The 23385-nt window shown below is 39.1% G+C and overlaps 1 protein-coding gene across 1 annotated transcript in view; it reads left to right on the forward strand.

The window, feature by feature from the left end:
• Positions 1-23385, forward strand: part of PDE4B (phosphodiesterase 4B) — a 636321-nt gene that overhangs the window by 50543 nt on the left and 562393 nt on the right. The gene's annotated exons all lie outside the window — the stretch shown is intronic.

Consider the following 23385-nt stretch of genomic DNA (forward strand, 5'->3'; position numbering starts at 1 on the left):
CTCAGAAAGAGAGAGTATCAAGGGAAAGTCTAGCAAATGGAACTTCTTTAGTATAAAATCATCATGCAGTACCAAGTCCTTAGTTTTAAATATCTGGAAACTCAGTTTTGTCAGTATATTAAGAGTTGAGTAAGCTCAGGGGGACAACGTCACCAAAATTGAATGAACAGGGACTAATGTATTATTAATCAATTTGTGAACTCATTAATTTTTTTTTTTTTTTTTTTTTCTTTTTGCGGTATGTGGGCCTCTCACTGTTGTGGCCTCTCCCGTTGCGGAGCACAGGCTCCGGATGCGCAGGCCCAGCAGCCATGGCTCACGGGCCCAGCCGCTCCGCGGCATATGGGATCCTCCCAGACCGGGGCACGAACCCGTATCCCCTGCATCGGCAGGCGGACTCTTAACCACTGCGCCACCAGGGAGGCCCCAACTCATTAATTTTTAAATCAACTATGAGGTATAATTTTTAAACAGTAAAATTGACCAGTTTTTAAGGTGCAGTGTGATGAATTTTACAAATGTATAGAACTGTGAAAAATCAACCACAGTTAATGTGTAGAACTTTCCATTATTCTTCAGAGTCCCTCATGCCAAGTTCCAGTCACTTCCCATGCCCTACTCTCAGCGTCAGGCAACCACTGACAGGCTTTCTCTCACCATAGATTAAATTTGCTTTCTTAAGTTTCATATAAATGGGATCATGTAGTATATACTCTTTTGTGGGTGGTTCTCTTGTTCAACAAAATATTTCTGAGATTCATTCATGTCATTTCACATATCATTAGTTCGTTTTTATTGCTGACAGTATTTTATTGTATCAATATACTATAATCGTTTAACCACTTCCCTGATGATGAATATTTGAGTTGTTTCCAACTCTTAGTTATCATAAATGAAGCTACTCTGAATATGTATGTACAAGTCTTTTTTGTGGATGTAAGTTTTCGTTTGTCTTGGTATACTAGTCACGGTTCAATCAAGAGATGGAAACCACACAGTAATTTGAACATGGAGAAATATTGTTAAAATCATAAAAATAGCAGGTAATTATTACTAGGAGATTATTATTAGAGGATTGGGGTAATGGGAACTTGGCTCTTAAGAGGTAAAGAAAATTCTAAGGAATACAGGATTAGCATAATAGGGAAGAGCCATTGCCCCTAGGATTGAGACAGAGTACCCACGGAGGAGGCCATTCCCCTTCCTGAGCTGAGATCCAGGGCATTGAGAGGGTATGTTCATGGCTCAACGGAAGGTGGAGACTATCCATGAGGTGCCTGATATCTGCCTTCAGGAGTGCTGGAGAAGGAGGGCAGTGTCCACAGGGAGATGCTGTACTCTGGAACTCACTGCAAAGATACCCAAGGGGGGCTAGGAAGCTGTTCAATGGCAGGTGCCTAGATGGCCACACTCAATGGGAAATCACTGTCTGGGGTATCAATGGAAGAAGATGTTCACCAAGAGGGGCATGCAGTGGCACTCAACAGGGAAGCATCCTAAGGGGGTGCTGAGGGAAGCTGGTCAAGTGGAGTCGCCTTGCCAGTGATACTTTTGTCTGCTGCCAGGGAAAGCTGTTCAAGGGAAGGTGCTTAGCAGGTGGCACTGCTAGGGAAGCAACTATATGGGTCCTGGGGGAAGCGATTCACAGTGAGGTGCCTTGACAGTGGCATTCTACTACAAAGTGCTACATGAAGCTGCTCACAAGAAGGTGCCATATGCTTTTGACCCCTGGGCACCTCAGGGAAGCATTGTGTATACTTCAGGAGCCTGATGTGAGGAGTTCACCAGAACCAGAAAGAGAAACCTCTTCTTTCTCCACTGTTTTTCCAGAACCCTCTACTACAAAGCCTTATGTTGTGCCCTCTGGCAGAGGAGAAGTATTTACAGGGTTAAGCTCCATTATCACAGAGCAGACAATGAAATGTGAATATGGAGCTGGGAGTTGATAAACTGATAACTGGCACACTTGATAAATCCATGGAAGTGGAGTTGCTGAGTCATATGTTACTACTGTATGTTTAACTATATAGGAAACCTCCAAACTGTTTTCCAAAGTGTTTTTTTGTTTGTTTGTTTGTTTTTTTTGTGGTACGCGGGCCTCTCACTGCTGGGGCCTCTCACTGCTCTGGCCTCTCCTGCTGCGGAGCACAGGCTCCGGACACGCAGGCTCAACGGCCATGGCTCACGGGCCCAGCGGCATGTGGGATCCTCCCGGACTGGGGCACGAACCGGTATCCCCTGCATCGGCAGGCGGGCTCTCAACCACTGCGCCACCAGGGAAGCCCCAAAGTGGTTTTAACATTTACATTCCCACCAGCCAGTGACATATGAGGGTTTCAGTTGCCCCACATCATTACTAACACTTGGTATTATCAGTCCTTCTACTTTTAACTATTGCAATGAATTTGGTATGGTATATCTTTTTGGTTTTAATTAACATTTCCCTGAGGGTGAAAGATAAGCTTTTGATTTGCTTACTGGCCATTTGTATATCTTTTTTTGATGTGTTTGTTCAAATATTTTGTTCATTTAAAAATGTAGGTTTTGGGGCTTCCCTGGTGGCGCAGTGGTTGAGAGTCCGCCTGCCGATGCAGGGCACCCTGGTTCGTGCCCTGGTCTGGGAAGATCCCACATGCTGCGGAGCGGCTGGGCCCGTGAGCCATTGCCACTGAGCCTGTGCGTCCAGAGCCTGTGCTCCACAATAGGAGAGGCCACAGCAGTGAGAGGCTGGCGTACCACAAAAAAAAAAAAAAGTAGGTTTTGGGAATTCCCTGGTGGTCCAGTGGTTAGGACTTGGTGCTTTCACTGCCGACGGCCCTGGTTCAATCCCTGGTCAGGGAACTAAGATCCCACAAGCTGTGCAGCATGGCCAAAAAACCAAAACCAAACAAACAAAAACCAAAGTAAAAAAGTAGGGTTTTTTTGTCTTCTTATAACTGAGTTGTAAGAGTGTGTGTATGTATGTATGTTTGTACATACATACATGTGGTATATATATATGTATGTGTATATACATATATATATATATTTTTTTTTTTGGAAAAAGATCCATTGTCATATACATGTATTATAATGCTTTCTCCTAGTCTGTGTCTTGCCTTGGCATTTTGTTAATTATGTGTTTCAAAGAGCAGAACTTTTAAAATTTGGTGAAGTCCAATTTAACAGTTTTTCTTTTTTTTTTCCATTTTTTTTATTAGTTTCTGCTTTATAACAAAGTGAATCAGTCATACATATACATCTGTTCCCACATCCCCTCCCTCATGCATCTCCCTCCCTCCCACCCTCCCCATCCCTCCCCTCCAGGCAGTCACAAAGCACCGAGCTGATCTCCCTGTGCTCTAACAGTTTTTCTTAAACAGTGATTTTCTGTTCAATCTAATAAATCTTTGCCCAGATAACAGATATTTTTCTCCCATATTTTATTCTATAAGTTTTAGATAGTTAGCTTTTATGTTTGGGTCTATGATCCGTTTCAGGTTAATTTTTCTGTATAGGGTGAGATAAAGATTGAGGTTTATCTGGATATGAATATGAATCCACCCCTCCCCTCACATGTGGACACTGAATTGTTCTAGCACTATTAGTTGAAAAGACTTTCTTTGTTCCATTGAGTTACCTTGGGCATTTTGTCGAAAATCAATAGACTATGTATGCCTTGTCTATTTATGGATTCTCTGATCTGTTCCATTAATCTATGTTTTATCCTTATGCCAGTACCACACTGTATTGACTACAGTAGTTCTATGGTACAATTTGCAACCCAACAGTATAATTCCTCCATATGTTTTTTTTTTCAAATTTGTTTTTGCTTCTTCTTTGCATTTTCATACATAGTCTAGCTTTTTTTTTTTGCATTTTCACACATATTTTAGAATCATATTGTCAAAGTCTGCAAAAGAGTTTGCTGAGATTTAAATTGTGATTGAGTTGAATCTGTAGGTCAATTTGGGAAGAACTTACATCTGAACAATTTTGGTCTTGAATTCCATTAACATAGTATGTTTTTGCACTTATTTAGGTCTTTTAAAATTTCTTCCCCCCAGTGCTTTGTAGCTTTCATTGTACAAGTCTACACATAAATTGTTCAATTTATCAATGAATAATTCATGGTTTTAGATACTATTTTATTATTATTTTTCTTTTTTCCTTTCCTTTCTTCATATTTTAAAAAGCATTTCCAATTGTTTGTTGCTAGTATATAAAAATAAACTTGATGTTTAAATTTTGGCTTTAAATCTTGAGATCTTGTTAAACGTATTTGTTCTATAAGCATTTTTTTTCTAAATTATTTAGGAATTTAATTATTTCTTTCTAGTCTGTATATCTTTTATTTCCTTTTCTCACCTGCTGAAATGGCTAGGATCACTATTATACTGTTGAATAGAAGTGGTGAGATTGGAATCCTTACTTATTTTACTGAACATTAAGGGGAAATTATTCATTCTTTCATCATTAGAAGGAGTTTTGATAAGTATGTCTTCTGTTGCTAGTTTTCTGAGAATTTTAAAACATTTTAAAATCAGGTATCCTTTTTCCAGCATCTATTGAGATGATAATATATATCTTATTTTATTAATGTGGTGAATTACATTGATTGATATTTGAATGTGAAACTAACCTTACATTTCTGGGATAAAACCTTTTTGGTTATGGTGTAGTACCCCTTTTTGTATATTGCTGGATTCTATTTCCAAAAATATCTTGAGTTTTTTGTATCTATATTCATGAAGGATATTGATCTGTAGTTTTCTTGTTTCTTTCTTTGTCTGGCTAAGGTATCCGAATTATGGGGGCCTCATAAAATGTGTTGGAAGTAGTCCCTCATCTTCACATATCTAAAAGAGTTTATGTCGCATTAGTATTATATTTTACATAAATATTTGATAGAAATCTTCAGTGAAGCCATCTGGGTTTGAAATTTTTGTAGTTGCTAAGATTTTAATAATAAATTTATTTTGTTTAATTTATATAGGATAAACACAAGAAAAACACACACACACACATCAAAATTAAATTGCCAAAGGCTAGCGATAAACATAAATACTTAAAAGCAGTCAGAGAATATGAGACATATTATATATAGATAAATGAATATGAGAATGATTTCAGACTTCTCAAGTGAGGGTGTAGATGGAACACCCTCTTTAAAGTGATAGAAGATAAACTTTATTATGACTAAAATACTCACATTTGTTATCCTGGGTACTGTCTCCCTAATACCATTGGGTGGATTGCATTAATGATTGAAAGCTTTCCTGGTGAGCATGGAAGCAACACACAGGCAGATGGAGATTTTTTTTTTTTTTTTTTTTTTTTTTTTTTGCGGTACGCGGGCCTCTCACAGCTGTGACCTCTCCCGTTGCGGAACACAGGCTCCAGATGCGCAGGCTCAGTGGCCATGGCTTACGGGCCCAGCCGCTCAGTGGCATGTGGGATCTTCCCAGACCGGGGCACGAACCTGTGTCCCCTGCATCGGCAGGCGGACTCTCAACCACTGTGCCACCAGGGAAGCCCAGATGAGGATTTTTAAGTGTTTGTTTGCCTCAGCCACAGAATAGTCTTGGGAACTCTGTTAGTCTCACAAATATGTTCTTCCCAAGTTGCCTCACCTCAGATAACTGCAGCCCTGCCTTGTCAGTGGATCATGCTAAATATCTTGGAGGCATCCTTGATGTCTCACTTTCTTTTGCATATCACCCAATCTCTCAGGAAATTCTGTCTGTTCAACCATCAAAATCATCCAACGTCTTGTCATCATTTCCACTGCCACCATGCTTGTCACCATTAACGGTGCTTGCCATTATTATTTTGTGCCTGGAATATTGTAGCTCCCTATCCATTTTCTCTGCTTTGTCCCTTACAACCTGCACACACTCCTCCCCCCAGTTTAATGTTGACGGAGTACCCAAAGTAATGCTGTTAAAATGCAAGTCAGATCATATTAACCCTCTGCAGTGATTTTCCATTTGACCCTGAGTAAGAGCCAAACTCCTGAGAATAGTCTATAAGGGCCTACATAGACTAGCCTCGGTTGCTTCTTTTTTCCTATGATACAAGCATTCCAGACACAGTGGTGTCCTTGCTATTTCTCAAACACCACGGGCATGCTTTTACCCCAATGCCTTAGCATTCCTGTTTTCCTCATTCTTTGTTTTTGCAACTGGTATCCACATTGCTCCTCTTACCATCAGCAGGTTTAATTTTAAGTCACCTTCTCTGTTAGACCTATTTAGAATTATACCCCTCTACCTCTTCGTTATTCTCCTTCTTTTCTCTATTTTTTTTCCCAATAGGATTGCTCATCATCAAACATAGCCAAATATTTTCTTTTTTTGTTTGTTTATTTTCTTTCTATTCCACCTAGAATGTAATTTTTATCCCGTTTAATCACTAGACTGTCCCTGTTGCCTAAAACACCATTGAGAACATCATACACACTCAAGAGATATTTTTGGAGTAAATGAATATTTGAAGTCAGTTATTTTAGTGACCAGATATTTGTGCCTTGCAAACTCAGTATTTCTTTGCCATTGGTGGTGTTTTACAAAAACTTGCAGGGACCTGACCTATGACTCCCCCTTTTCTTGAGACTTCACACAGACCGCATTCTCTTCCTGCAGGCAGTTTCATAATACCCATATGTAGGGTAGAGCTTTCTTTTGTTTTCAGACATATTTTCCTGGCTTTGTACATTAGTTATTTTGCTTAGACTTGAAAGTGTCCAAGTAGACTCAGGTATATACCTCTTGGAGTGTGTTATTTCTACTGAGAATTAATTTCGTTATTTGTGGTTTCTTTCTGAAGTTTCATTCTCAGATGGCAACTTTAAGTTTTAGGGCAACTCATTGTAATCACCGATAACCTCTTTGAATGTGTTAAAAATGAGTTCAGTCCAGCTGTGAACATTCAAATTCATATAATCAATGTTTATTCCTTGCCAACTCCTTGTTATAAATGGTGGTTAGGTCCACAGAAGTCTCTTTTATCCACATGAAGCTGAACGGTAATTCTAATAATATCATTGTACCTACATGGTTTATAAGCTTTTTTTATATGAGAAATTATATCTGAGTTCTAAGCAGCTGTGAGGGTTATCTGGCTACAAGTTCCAAGTAACTGATTTACAAACACTTTTGAAATATAGCTTGATGACATGTTGGGGATTACATTTACTTGAAAACATTTCATTATCTTGGATAAAATGTGACAATGTTGATTAAATGTAGTATAAAGGAATAAGAAGTTTAAAAGCATTGTTATAACATTTAGGCTTAATTTTGTAGTTTTTTTCATCCTTCTCTCATACAAACATGTGGCCCTTCTTATCAGCCTGTATACAGAATTCTCTTCTTTTGGCCTACATCACCTGGTTAGCAAATCAGACTTTAGGACTGGCCATTTTAATATTTAAAAGACTAGCAATTTTGTTAACAGAAGGACAGAGAATTTACAACCACAGAATGGTAATGGACCATTCCTGTGGCCCTGATTTTGTTTGCCAAACAACCTGTTAACAGAGGAAATGAGAGATAGGTGATGCAATTAAGCTCTGAATTCTGGTCTGGAACATTTGTGAAGATAATCTATGTTCCTGCCATCATGATGCTGTAACTGTGGTCCCTTAGAATCACACAGTGACCTACAGACAAAAAGAGACCAGTTCATCCTCGAGAAGACTGAACAAACTTCTCATCTCATGTTGAGATTAGACTGTGCAATGTCTCTGGGCTGATTCAATAACTCTACCGTAGATTTTGTATATGTCCTTACCTTTGTTCTCTTCAGCTTCCCTTCCATTACTTAACAATCCCTATTCCATAGTAGACCATTTTTGAATGAGATGGGAAGAGAGAGCCTTTTGATCCCATTTTAGAGATGTTTGCCTTTGGTAGTATGTGAATTCTTAGTTTTCTCTGGATATGTTTGAATTTTGTCACTTGCTGTATTACCACATTTTGTCATCCATATATTCAACCTCAGATATTTGTGTATTCCCCTTCTCTGCCCAGTACTTCTCAAACTGGCATCTACAGATACCTGGAACCTTGACAACTTAGTTTTAGTTATCCATGAATATAAGGAGAATGTTTAGATTTTCTATTTGATGATGTAAAGTAATTGACATAAAATATTCTAGATTATCTGGATGCCCATTTTCTGTTGACTTTACATTTACATTGGAACAAAGTGAAAGTCAACTGACGTCACCATAATTAATGCAAAAGTTTTGCCCTAGTTTGAATGAGAAGAGTTGGGAGAATTGAATCATCACAGGACACCGCTATAGGGATGTCAAATACAAAAGAATATGTACCATAGGATGTTTATCTTGCATATGAATGTGCTGGGTGATTGTGTGGATTCTATCTTTGTACTAATTGCAACATTTCTTTCTTTATGCTTTTTAATTCAGTGAAGATATTTTCGTAAGCAATATTTAAGAAACATTGGTATTGCATTTTGGTATACTAATATATTCTTTGTCACAGAAAGTGACCAATTGGTTGTCCAAAGGAGTTTGCCACACGGAGCCCGGCGCCCTTCCCCAGAGTTTCTGAGACATGTAGCCGTGTCAGCCGAGCCTCTGTGGGGAGCCTGCCTCCCAGACTCCCTGTTGTATGTAATGTATTTATGTATGTATTTGTAAATGTGGTAGAAGGCTTGGGGGAGGGGGGAGCACCTGCTCCTCTCCCCACTCAAGCCCCTTCCCGCTGTAGCAGAAGCAGCCCCCTTCCCCCCTTCTGCCTTCAGGCCTTCTATAGAGCCCCCCCCCGTCCCCCCGCGGCGGGCAGCGTCTGGAAGGGCTGGCTCGAGGCAGTTTGGGGACTGGGGTCAGGTACCAACGAAGAATCACGACTCATCTCGCTCCCTTGTAAACCGTTCTTTGAGTTTTCGTCCCTGTGTAATTACTTTATCCCTTGCTTTTTGAGAAACTGGTCCTTTTGTCATCTGTCATGTTCCCCTCCCTCCAAACCTTGATCTGGGAGTGGCAGAGAGATAGCCCTGCCCCCCACCCACATAGAGGTGGCACCTGTTTGTCTCCACAGAGAGCAGGGGCTTCGGCTTCTGGTCTGGTCTTGTCCCCAGAGACTTGCCTTCCTCTGGCTGACCATTTTTTAAATAATCTGAATTTGCGCTCAGTGATACTCAGCCAGTCAGCTCCCCTTTAAAAAAAAAAAAAAGTCAAAGATATGCTTTCATCTCAGTGACAACATGTCTCCAAGCAAAGGCTCCTCTATTCCAGTTGTCCTGAACCAGGTGGGTGACTGTTTCAGAGGTTTTCTTTTTTTGCCCAAACTCCACCTAATAAAGTTCTGAGAGCATAAAAAAAAAAAGGGGGAAAATAATGAAAATTAATCTATGATCAAAATATGCTCAAGGGCTTCCCTGGTGACGCAGTGGTTGAGAGTCCCCCTGCTGATGCTGGGGACACGGGTTCATGCCCCGGTCCAGGAAGATCCCACATGCTGTGGAGAGGCTAAGCCCGTGAGCCATGGCCACTGAACCTGCGCGTCCGGAGCCTGTGCTCCGCAACGGGAGAGACCACAACAGTGAGAGGCCCGTGTACCGCAAAAAAAAAAAAAAAAAAAAAAAAAAAAAAAAAAAATATATATATATATATATATATATATATATATATATATATATATATGCTCAAAACAATAATAATCAAGCCAGTAGCAACTGACATAAAACATATAAATACTGTAGACAAATACAGCTTTCTACTAGTTCACTCAGTTTTAGAAAAACATTATATATCACATTAACTTAATGTAGTTAAATTGATTGGTAATTGTTTTGTAATTTCAGTGAGAGGAAATTTCTCCCCTCTCCCTATTTCTGTGTGGATATATGCCCATTAAAGAAACACTCCTGACATCTTGCTCCAACCCTCATTCTTGTCCACAAAGGTGGAGTGAATTACCTTGTTGAAGGATAATAAGCACTGATTCATTATATGTTGTGGCTGCTCAGTAGACCCAAACTTTGTACAAGTACGTTGTCCCGAGGTTTGGACTTGGAAGGGCTAGGGCAAGGAATGCTTATCCTAACACTGAGCCGTGTTCTTTAGCTGCCTTATCAGTATGAAATATGATGTTTTGATTTCCATCTGTCTGTCTCTTTCTCTTGATTGGTTTCCACTTTGGGAGGGAGAGAAATTAATCATTACTGAGCATCTTAAACCCTGACAATTTTCTTTTTATTTATTTTGTAAATTTGTTTTATTTTTAAGATTATATGAGAGCAAAATTCAAAGGATTTCATTCCTGTTTAGTGTTACATAAATATAAGAAAAATTATAATGAAAATAATTTGTCAACAGCAAGAATCCCCGAGCATGCTTTTCCTTTAATATGCATCCATATGTCACGTAAGTTAGAGGAAATCTAAGATAAGAGAACTGTCATTAACATACTCAATCTCAAAATAAATACTAAAACAATATCTCTTGAAACTTTAAAAAATGAAGTCAATTTTAAGAAATATTTTTAGAATATGGTAATGATGATAGCTAGTTTAAAAATTTTCCTGAATTCACCACAAAAAACCAAAAAAGCAGCTAGGATAGCAAGGCCCCAAACCTATAGAAAATACCTGTAACAAAACTAGCTGATCAAGTATGAATTCCAAAATATGATCAGGTTAGGTAAAACTACCCACAGTAATATCATGTACATCATAATGAGCTCTAGATGTGACTACTCATTTCCTGGAAATATAGCCTAGGAACGTGTTGAACCCGGCTATAGGAATACAATCAGCATATTCTGGGTTATGGGGAGAAACCCTGCTAGAGAAAAGGTACCTTTAACAAAGAACTGTAAAAATAAAAAAAAAAAATAGACTAAAGAGACTCCAGAGACACATTAGTATACTAACCAGTTGCGATGTCTGGATTATGTTAGGATCTTGATGCAAATTATAAAAATTATGAAAAATTTAGAAAATATGAATAGAACTGTCTGATGATATTAAGGAATTATCATAAATAATATTTTAAAAGATGTGATAATAGTATGTGGTCATTTTAAAAAGAATACCTAACTTTTAGAGAGGTATAATGAAGTACTTGCAGATAATACGATGTCTGAAAGGGAGGAAATAAAATTGTGGAGTAAGATTGGTCACGAGTTAATAATTTTTGAAGCTGGTGATTGAGGTTCATTATAGTAGTTTGTCTCTGTTGTGGAATATGTTTGAAATTTTCTGTAATGAAAATTTAAAAAACATCTACCAAGAGAACAAAGAATGGTACTGATGAACCTAGGGACAGGGCAGGAATAAAGACGTAGACATAGAGGATGAACCTGCGGACACGTGGTTGGGAGGGGGAAGCTGGGGCAAAGTGAGAGTAGCATCGACTTATATACATTACCGAATGTAAAACAGGTAGCTAGTGGGAAGCAGCAGCATAGCACAGGGAGATCAGCTCGGTGCTTTGAGATGACCTAGAGGGGTGGGATAGGGAGGATGGGAGGGAGACTCTAGAGGGAGGGGATATGGGGACATAAGTATGCATATGGCTGATTCACTTTGGTGTACAACAGAAAATAACACAGTCTAGTGAAGCAATTATACTCCAATAAAGATCTATTAAAAAAAAAAAGAGAGAACAAAGATGTTTAAATGAGACCCTAAGAACCAGAGGATGGGCCAGTAAGACTTTAGAGAACGTGGTTTTCAGAGTATAAAGTGAAGGAAGGCCAAAGAAGATTTAATAATCCTGGATAAAATCAATCCAGTTCTGTTCAAATATTGTGGTTCCCTGGCAATCTATGATAGCAGTCCCCAACCTTTTTGGCACCAGGGACTGGTTTCATGGAAGACAGTTTTTCCACGGACACGGGGGTGGGGTGGGGGGATGGTTCAGGCTGTAATGCAAGCGATGGGGAGCGATGGGGAGTGATGGGGAGCGATCGGGAGTGATGGGGAGCGGCAGATGAAGCTTCGCCATTCACCCGCTGCTCACCTCCTGCTCTGTGCTACCAGTCCGTGGCCCGGGGTTTGGGGACCCCGATCTACAATAACAGGTAAATGCAAAGTTCTTTTTTTTTTTTTAACTTTGTAATATATTTGTGACTTACACTTAAAAAGACCTGTCTGACAGATTGGCAGTTCCCCCACTTTTTACCAAACCAGTGTTTCCAGCTTGCATGATGAGCATGGATTACAGATTTGCTTTATCCATTGGGGTGCCTGGGATATATAATCTCCTGGGCTACAACTTTCAGTGTCCAGCTGTAAGTAACATTGTCTTTGACCTTAATATATGATATAGAGATTATAATTTCTTATTTGTGTCATCCTCTAAAAATGCTTGGGAAGCACTAGACTAAATTATAAATCTGACTTGTTATCCCCTTTACTTAGGAACTGTTCTCTATGGCCTACATCATTGTTCAGAGTGGTCAGTGTCTTTTTTCAAACAGAGATGCACACTTCAGAAAGGAGCAGATGTAAATCTGTCAACCAACCCCTATTTATTGATTTTCTAGGCATAGTGGGTGAGGGAGAATACATACTTTGCCTCACCATTCTGTTCTTGATCAAAATCCGTTTATTTATCCACTGACTCTGATATTGCAAATTCCACTGACACTGTTATTACAGAAGTCACTGGTGCACTCACTTGGTGGTCATTTAATAAACATTTAATGAATGGCTAACAAATGCTGACTCAGGGCTGGGTGCTGGAGATAAGAGGTGAACATATGAGGCACGGTTCTTGCTCCCCTATTCTTTCTTTTCTTAGTGCTCAGTCTCTTTCTCTTCAGTGCTATATTTGACATTGACGTCCTCTGCTTTAAAAAAACTTTCTAATTCTTAAGGTCCCAGATGGCTCCCTAGACTCCCTCTGGTCTAAGCTTATTCCATCTCTTGGACAATTCGCCAGTTGCTGCTGCCTCTGATGAAATATAGGCATTTCTCTCATCATTCCCCATTCATTTAACAGTAGTTGAGCATCCTGCTATGTTCCAGGCCCTGGGAACACTGCTCTCTAGTGAGAGACAGAGATGGTTAAACACTCTGGTGGTATAAAAGTGTACAAGGAACAGAGGGAATTCTGCATGACAATGCTTGGTGGCTAAGGAAGGGCTTCGCAGAGTGTGAAAATTAGTTTGGGTTTCAGAGGATGACATACACAATTGGGTTAACATTTTCTTTCCACTGCCCCTCTCTCCTCCATGTAGCTGGGGTTAGCCATAGAGCACTAATTTATTTATTGACTCATTGAACAAATATTTATCAAGTAACTACTATACGGCAGGGACTCTGCTAGGCACTGATTGAGCAGGTGAAAAGGGCACCAATCCAGAGACAATCTGGGGAATACCGATAATCTGGGTCACGGATGGGCAGTGGAATAGGATCAGATGTTCACAGATCAAGTCCAGGTATGGGGAATGACACACTCAGTCTGATTCTTGGCAGATGCTCTTGGATAGGCTCATAATCAGACAGCTTTGGAAGTGCAAGTAGATAAGGCAGGTAAATCATTTTCCATTTCAGGCATAATCAGTGTCATTTATGTGGATGCAAATTCCAAATGTGTTATCTTGGGCAAAGCTATTCATTCTGTGCCCTTGTTTCCATATTTGTAAAATGAAAATAAGTATAGCCACCGTACAGATTCTTGGGAGTGATAAACATAACTTATGTAACTCAAGAATATTTGTCACTTGGAAGGTGTTCAATAAATATAATTGTTTAAAGTCTGGGGATTTTGAACCAATGTTAGTTGCAACATTTCCAAAAGGATGAAACAGCAGGGGTCTGTTTGTGTGTGTGTGTGTGTTTGTGTGTGTGTGTGTGTGTATGTTGTAGGTACACAGAGTGCAGGAGCTTATAGAATGTTACAGAAAGAATTAATTTGTGAACCAGTGATAGTAGCCAATCATTATCATGGAGTTAACTATCAGTTGTCAGTTTCCAGTGTACAAATTACATCAAAGTGTGTTCGAGTTCCACCTTATTTTTCTGAGAAGGAGGCTACATGGTTCATGCACATTTTTCAATAGCTGAAATCTATTTAAATCCACTCTTTTAAATTTCTGAGGTGATATTAGTATTAGTTTATTTAACTTTTGGTAACCGGAGTGCTTGAATAGAGCTGCACCTATTACCTGCCTTTATCACATTTTTTTTTAAAAAGTGGATTTTTGTGTCTTTTATATGAAAGACAAAATTCCAGTTTAAGGTATAACTCCTGATTTTTTTCATCATCTCCTGAAAATGCTCCCATAAAGGCAATTAGAGTCTTTCATCGTTATCTCCAGAACTTTGACTGCTTTCATTAGAGATGAGAAAATGTGAGTATGATTGTGGGAAGGATTTGAGAACTGAGATAGCTCACATATGTCATAAGATTAATTTTAGACGAGGTATTTTTTCCATTCAATGCTTGCTTACTTTCTCCATTTTTATAGTATCATGCTAAGATTTAAAATACCCAAGAAATTTTTGACCAGAGAGACAGAGAGAATTATTTCCCAAGAGGATTAAACAATATTTTGCATTTATATCCTTCTCCAAGCTGAATAAATTTCAGAGCTAGGCCAAGAAATGTGTAAAAGGTTTGCATATTCTAACCATGTCTCCAGAACCAACATATTCATGCTCTTATGTGTTACTTTCTGTCAAGTCATGCCCTGGAATGCTCACAATAGCGCATTCAGTTGCTTATTGAGCACAAAGTTATTTCATCAAAGGATATCATTTCTCAGTAGTCTTCCACCAACCCTTTTACCTCCCTTGCCACTAGCCAAAAACAATAACAACAAAAACAAACCAAAACAAAACTAAAAATGTAAAGAGTAGAGGATTAAAAAATCCCTTTCTACTTAGAACACATTAAAATCATCCAGATCATATTTGGGGTTTAATTAAAAAATAAATTCTCATCTGAGTGCCTAGATGGCACTCCTTGGTAAATGTCTTTGAGACTAACAAGAAAATTAGCAAAATAGTTTCAATGCAGTAATTTATCTTTTAAACCACCAATAACTAAAGTTTATAGTGAGAGGAGAGGGATCTGCATTTTCATTTTCCCCACGTAGATCAGACCATTTAAATAAATTACCAACACTAAAACGAGTATCTTATTGTCACTAATGGGTGTGGCTAAGCCTGTCCTTGTTTAATTGAGAGCCATGAAAGATGATCAGAGAGCACAGTGATAGATAGCAATATTCTGTGACCTAGGTAGGTCGAAGTATAAATAATTTTAATGGTCTAAAAGCCAAGCAGGTAAGAAAAAGAGTATCCGGGTCAAGAGAGTTGGACCTATTAAATTAGTGATGGCACAATTAGAGGAAGGGCCATGCCTTAAGCCTGATGTCCAAGGGCACCACTGCAGCACTGGAATGTGATCAACATTGAGATCCTGGGCAGAATATTTTGACCAGCAACAAGGGGGCATAACAGGGACTTAGTTATCAGAACTGGGGTTCAAGGTAGAGATTTACTGCCAAGCACAAGATAGAAGCTTGGCTGTTAGGGTAAGACGTATCAGTCAGGACCCTTCAAATGGCAGGGTAAATTGAGCTCTTTTGAGTATGCTTTACATCTCCCCAAATTAAAGCCAGACTTGGTCCTGGACCTGGAGTGCTGAACCAGGGCTTGCAGGTGAGAATTAAGATCTAAAATATTCACATTCATGATTCATCCCCTGGTGAAACACAGTTCGCTTTGCTCTAATCTAAACCGATCTGTTAGTTTAACTGCTAACTAATGTATAGGACAGTAGTTAAACACAGAGAAGTTCTGGTTTTAGACATACCCCTTCACTAGCTTTGGGACCCAGGACAGGTTATTTAACTTCTCAAAGCTTCTGTGTCTTTATCTATAATATGAGAATAAGTAAAATACTTCACAGCCTGATTGTTAGCATTGATGTAGAACCAGCTGGTATAATGCCAGGCACAGAGGTCATTAGAATTTGCACTTTATTTTTATTTCTGACTAGTTTGGTTGAAGGGTTGATACTCAGACACACAGCCTTCCATCATCTGACCAGACATTCAGTGGGCTTCCCACTTCTACCTCTTCCTTTGTGCCTGTCAGCCTGGCTGAATCGTGTGGCAGTTGCATAATAAGTATCAATAAAAATACTGTAATCATGCTTGCTAAGAAACATAACATCCTAAATCCTATCTCTAGAGGTCTGTTTAATATATTAATCAATTTTGCCTAAGCTCTGAGTATGACTTTTCTCTTCTGAATACAATATAATATGGAGAGTTTGTGTGTGTGTGTGTGTGTATGATTCTTTTGTGAAAATGTTGAGTATTGTACTAAGAATAAGATGCAAATATGCTTTTAAAAAAGAGTAGATGAAATTAATAATTGTTTTCTTAATGGTTACCATTTTGGTTTCATGATAAATTTTATGGGAAAACCCTACATATGTACTGTGTAAGTTATCCAGTTTCTTTCTTTTCACTTATCAGACTTACGTTTTTTTTCAAATTTGTAAGTGCCAGATTTAACCATATTTTAGAAAATATAAATTTTTAAAATAATTACCACCTACACACCAAATTATTTAAAAAAATAATTTCTGAAATCATTTTTAGAAAACTAGTTATGTTTATGAGTAATGACATAATGAAGGGTTATGTTTATGAGTAATGAAATAATGTGCAATTTATTGAATAATTGTTAGTAACTAATGACAAATAATGAAACACAGTCAAGAGATAGATTCTAGCCTTGAATAATGTACAGTCCTTAAAATGCAATCATGAGAGATACCTCTCAGTAAGGTCAGTGTTTCAGCTGACACTGGGTTCACTGTGAGAATGGGAAGTAAAGAAAGAACAGTGTACAGTTAAACCACTGTACTTTACTTAGCACTTAGATCAAAGAGTTACTAACAATTCAGAACCATAGCAGCCCTGTAATCCTCAGCACTCAATGAATAGATTGCTGAAGTAAAGGTCAGGCTGCTTAATGTCTAGAGAAGAGAAAAAGGCAGCTATTCAGCTGTCACAGTTTTCAAAGGGGGACAGAATGGCAGTGATAATGGACGTGGATTTTTTCTCCATCTTCAATCATTCAGCATGCTTCATTGAATACTTATTGCATGCAAAGCACTGTGTGCAAAGTACTGTATATTAAGCATTGTGGAGGAATACAAAAAAGTATAATAAAAGCATTTGTGTAACACATTTCAAGTAAAGGAAGTTCCTTCACATATATGATCTCATGGAATCTTGACAACATCCCTGTAAGGAAGAAATACAGATGTTATTATTTTTCCCACTTTAGAGGTAAAACAGTTTAAGGCCTTTTGAAATTAAATGATTTGTCCAATCCTCTGCAGAACTGGCATCTGGATCCACATCTTCATATACAAATATTCATTCATTTGAAAATATTTATTGTGGTCCTACTATGTGCCAAGCACCATACCAAGTACTGGCGCAATGATAGAAAGCCCTTGCTCTTCCAGAGCTCACAGTCCAGAAGGGGAGAGGGGAAAATAACAATCCTAAGAAGAAAATGCTGGGCTCTGGGTGGGTGGTACAGAGGCCAAGTGAAATCAACCAACAGTTTAGAGAGGGAGGTCCTTTTCACTCAGGCAAAAAAGGCAGGGCTTTGAAGTTGTGTGTGTGGGCAGGTGGGTGGGAGAGGGGATCAGGAGCAACAAAATAGAACCCAGGAAATGTGAGATAGGGAGTTTTTAAGCGTTAGAATGATCTACAGAAAAATAATGAAGATAAATATTATAGAGTGTGATGTGTGGATTATAAAGGGTAAGATAAGGTGCAAGAAACTCATTTTTTTAATGATCAGTTTAAAGCATTTATCTTCTAAACCTAACTATGTTGTATGAAGCAATTAGTATAATAATAATCATAAAACTTTCCTAAATTGTCCTTTTAAAAGACATTTAAAAATATTTTGGTAATTAATTAGGAATTTGATATAAAAGAACTCTTTTAACTGAATATTTGAAAATGAACAATTATCTTTTGTTATCAAGATATTTTTTTCATCAGATCAGTGTCTAAGACTTATTTTTGTAGAAGCATTGAGTTCTACATATACATACTGGGGCTTGGCATGGTACTTCACAAATGGAGCTAGAGATTTTTGCCAAATTCTGATTTTCTTCTCCACAGTTTATTCAAGGGTATTCTCTGTAATTCTTTTTCATTTTTCTTTATATTATATTCTGATCTTCATCCTATTGCAGCTCATTTATTTTCATGTACAAAGTAGTTCAAAAATTGATATAAGGGGGAGGGGCAGGATGAATTTCTCTGGATATAAAGGCCAGTATAGATAAAAAGTTTTATTACATATTCTAAACCTCCAACTTTAACCTGAATCATTTATTAATTGTTTTATTGTAGTTTTAACTTTAGATTTCCCCATTATTAATCAGTAAAACACAGTATTTTTTTTATCAGAAACATTTCTTTATATAATTTAATGCTGTCCATCCTTACAAAAATTCAATTAACTAAAAGATGCTCTCTAAAAAGTATTTGTTTAGGACCATAAAGCTTCTTATGAATATCATAGAACACAATGAAAAATACTTAGCATTTTGTCAAATGAGCAAAATAAACAGTTACGTATATATTATATATATGTACATATATACGTATATAATATGTGTGTAAAATTTTATTGTTGGATTGAGATTGATTAAATTAGAAAAATAAAATGGATGTATATTTTATTTACTATCAAATCTTTCTTTATTAGTGTCAGTGCACAGACCAAATTCTTTAGGGTCCTCTTCAGTAACTTATTTAAATTATTGGTGGTCAGGGTTCCCAAAATATATGATCTTAAAACTGTCGATTAATACATTTTTTATAATTTATCACACATTGTAGATATATAGACTTATTAATCACTGTTGTCTCTATTCATACAATTTGAAATATTTTCATGGTTGGGCATGATAGCCTGGAAGTATGTTTCTGTGTAACATTTTCAAATTAATGCAATTAGCAGAGAAGTTTTCAAAGATTATAAAGTCATTATGAAAAATTTTAGAAAGTACTTAAATAATGAGAAAAACTAATTTGTTGAGGCGTTATTATATGCTAGGTATTATTATATTACTTGAACTCTTTACACATTTATCTTTAAGTATACTCTATGAGATAACTATTATTCTCATTTTAGAAATGAAGAAATTGAGATGCAGAAAACTGATACCCTGGATTCTTTCTTCCTCTTGCCTTCCAATCTTCTATCAGTGTTTCTTTTTTTTTTCTTTTTAGGCAAGGCTTTATTGGGGCCCCTGATGCAGCAGGGAGGAGCGAGAACAAACAACAGGTTCCCCTGCTTGCTTGCTCGCTCGGGGGGTGAGCTTGTTCCTTATATGGGGTGAGGGTAGGGATGTGTCCAGGGGTTGGTCCAGAGGGGTAGCTTAGGTGGTTGCCCACCCCTTAGGTGGTGTTGTATGCAGGGGGCATGCTCAGTACCCTGCTTTTGCTCCCAACACCCTGTTTTCGCTCCCAGCTCTTCAGAAGTGGCAGTTGAGTTTTTTGGTTTCTGTATCTTTAGTCCATAATTTTGTCCCAACTGCGCGTTATTTTTAGTCCCATACAGTTTCTTTGCATTTTGTTGCTTAAGGAGAGGTGTGTCCAGGTGCAAGCATTGCAGCACTGCAGCAAAGGGTCCCAGGTCCCAGGCCCGTCTCATTCCTCCCTCAGAGACTCTACACCCTTATTCTTAAGGGGTAAGGGGCCGAAGCTGTCTTTTTCTGAAACTTCTTCCTGCTGGACAAGTGCCGCAGACCCTAGCCTACCCTAGAGGTGTAAAAGTCCCTCTCTGACTTTTCCAAGGACCTGTAGGGACCTGGGCCACTTTCCACTAGAATTGGCTAAATTCCTGGAGCCATTGTGAGCCTTACTTCAAACTGTTGAAGCCTAAAAGACACAAACTTAACCAAAAGGTTAAACAAACAAAGGCTAAAAAGGAGAACAACAATAGCCATTAAAAGGCCTAAAAAGGGAAGGAACCTGGTTACCTCTGGGAGGGCTTCCTTAACTGTTGACCAGGCAGGGGAGGTGATGTCGCCCCTGCCAAGAAGCCATTCTGCTTGGGTGTACATTTTTGTTAATCTCTGTACATTTTTGTTAATCTCTGGGTTAAAGTTTAACATGTTTCTCCATTTTTAGAGTGGAAGGTCTAGATCTGTTGGTCCCAGGGTCTCCTTCTTGGACCAAAAAGTCTTAGTCACAAGTTTACAACAGTAGGGAAGACAACAGAGTACTAGACGAAATATGGCATAAATCAGTATGACTGAAAAGAGAAGGGTTATAAGAAAATGAAAACCTCCTGACAGAAACTGTTTTATACCTTGTGGAGAACCAGTTTTCAATTTCCCCGCCCATATTGAATAGCGAGGATTGGTAGTTAATTGTCTGCTGAAGCCGAGTGGCTTGTTGTTGATTTTTCTCAGTATTGGTTTCTATCTGGTATGGGCATCAGGGCTGCTTTCTTTGCCTCCCAATCTGCCCTGTTGTTCCCTTGGGTAAATTGAGAATTTTCCTTTTAGTGACCATGGCAGTGAATGACTGCTACTAGTTTTGGTTTTTGAGCTGCTTCTATGAGATGTAATATCTCAGCCCCATATTTTACAGGGGAATTTTTGCATTTAAAACTCCTTTGTTTTTTTCCAGATAGCTGCATGGGCATGTAAAACAAGGAAGGCATATTTTGAGTTTGTATATATATTTATAATTTTTCCTTCCCCTAAGGTTAAAGCTTGAGTCAGGGCTATATTAGTTCAGCCCTTTGGGCTGAAGTGTTAGGTGACAAAGGATTTGCTTTTATTACACTGTAAGTGCTCACAGTAGCATACCCTGCCCTCCTGACTCCATCTTTAATGAAACTACTGCCATCATTAAACCATTCTTCTTCCTCCCAGTTTTCTGTGGCCTGGTCTGTTAGATCAGGCCTACAGGCATAAAGGTGGTCAAGGTTTCAAGACAGGAATGTGTTAGTTTTGGGCTTTCTGTGGGCATGAGTACAGCCTGATTAAGGGTATGGCAAGTTTTGAGGGTTAGCTATGGGGAGTCAAGGAGTAAAGCCTGGTATTTAGTAAGGTGGTCTCCAGTTAGCCAGTGGTGGCCTTTAATCTCCAGAATCCCTTGTACTTGATGGTGGTCTGGACTTCCAGTGGCTGTCCAAAGGTAAGCTTGTTAGCTTCTTCCACTAATAAAGCAGTGGCAGCTACTACCTGGAGGCAGCCCAGACAACCTTGGGCCATGGAATCTAGTTGTTTTGAAAAATAGCCTATAGGCTGAGGAACTTCTAGCTTTTGTACAAGGACCCCCAGAGCTGTCCCCTGTTTTTCAGCTACATACAAGATAAATGTTTTTTGTTTTTTTTTTAAAACTAGGGAGACCCAGAGCAGGAGCTCTGGTGAGGGCCTATTTGATATTATTAAAAGCCTTTTCTTGTTCCCCAGTTCCCAGTAATGGTTCTGTATCTGGGCCTTTAGTGGCTTCATATAGAGGCTTAGCCATTAGTCCAAATCCTGGAATCCAAATTCTGCAAAATCGTGCCATGCCTAAGAAAGTACAGATTTTTTTTTTTCCTTTGGGGTGCTTAGGCCTAGTATAGCTTGTTTTCTATCTGGAGATAACTGTCTGCTTCCAAGGTTTATAATATATGCCAGATATTTAACTTGTTGCTTTGAGATTTGTGCTTTTTTCTGGGAGATCCTGTACCCCTGGACCCCAAGGAAATAAAGGACTTCAATGGTGTTCTGATCTGAGGCCTCCGAGGTAGGACTACATATTAATATGTCTTTTACATACTGTAGAATGGCCCCTTCTTTTAGGTGTATTTCCCTTAGTTCTTTTTCTAGGGCCTGGGCAAACAAGTATGGACTGTCCCGAAAGCCCTGAGGCAATACTGTGCAGGTATATTGTTGCATTTTTGGCCCGAGTGAGGGTTAGTTCACTCGAAGAAAAACAGATACTGAGATGAGGAATGAACTGGGATGCAAAAGAAGGCATCCTGAGGTCAAGCACAGTAAACCATTTGGCATCTCCAGGAATTTGGACTAATATATTGTAAGGATTGTCCACAAGGGGTTGTATAGGGACCACTTCATCATTTACTGCTCTAAGGTCTTGTACCATTCAATATTCCCCATTTGGCTTAACAACTGGTAGTATAGGGGTATTGCATGGAGACTGACAGTGCACTAAGAGGCCATGTTTTAAGAAATTATCTATGAGGGGTTGCAGACCTTTTCTGCTTTCAACTTTATGGGGTGCTGTCTCTTGTTACGTTAAGTGACTTCTGGCTTAAGGCTAATTTTTACAGGTTGGGCATTTATAGACTTCCCAGGGATTTCTTTGCCCGAAACTGCAGGGTTTACTGTGTGTAGAATATGGCTAGGGATAGGACCTTGCTCTTCCCACTGATTTGTTGTAGAGTCAAGAAAAGGGGCTGCTCGGGGCCTCCTAATTGTAATATGGATCTGAGGGAGCCCAGAAAGTCTCTCCACAGAAGTGGGTTAGGACACTCAGGCAAAACTAAAAAGCCACGTGAGGTCAAACACTGTTCAAATTGACAAGTAAGAGGCCCAGTGAAGAAACAGGTGTGAGACTTTCTGTCAACACCAGTCACAGTACAGTTTCTGGAGGAAAGAGGCCCAGCATGAGAGATCAGGACAGAGTAAGTGGGTCCTGTATCAATTTAAAAACAGCCCACCTGGGGCTTCTGGATGAAGATAGACATCTCGCTGGGGGGAGCTGCCAGAATCCCTGGGGCCACCTCAGTCATCAAGCATGGCCATCTTGGGAGAGGGAGCCCCCTTCCCCTTTGGGACTGAGGACAGTCCCACTTCCAGTGACCTATTTGTTTGCAGACTGGGCATGGACCACGGGGTTCTTTTTGGCACTTTTGGGCCCAGTGGCTGGTTGACTTACATTTGAAGCATTCCCCCTTGCTGGTTTTACCTCCAGGTGGATGGTTAAACTTCCTTGGCTTCCTTGGGTTGTCCTGAGGTTGCAAGGCATGGCTGACAGCTATGGCCATCAGTTTAGCTTGAGCCCTAGCCTGCCTGTTTTCACATTGGGTTCTCTCTTCCTCCTCAGCTTGATCTCGATTATTAAATACCCCAAAGGCCACCTCTAGGAGTTGGGGCATTGGGGTTTGTGGGCTTAATTGTAACTTTTGGAGTTTCCGCCTAATATCAGGGATGGACTGGCTGATAAGATGTTGTCCCAGCAGGGATTTACCCTTGGGAGTGGATGGATCAATGTTAGTAAGTTTTCTAAAAGCCTTCACAAGCCATCCCTGAAAGAGGGCTACATTTTTTTCTTCTTGGGTCATTCCTTTAACCTTTTCATAGTTAACTGACTTTTTGATACACTTTCTCATCCCTTC

The sequence above is a fragment of the Mesoplodon densirostris genome, chromosome 2 (assembly GCF_025265405.1).
Source record: "Mesoplodon densirostris isolate mMesDen1 chromosome 2, mMesDen1 primary haplotype, whole genome shotgun sequence".
NCBI classification, from domain to species: Eukaryota; Metazoa; Chordata; class Mammalia; order Artiodactyla; family Ziphiidae; genus Mesoplodon; species Mesoplodon densirostris.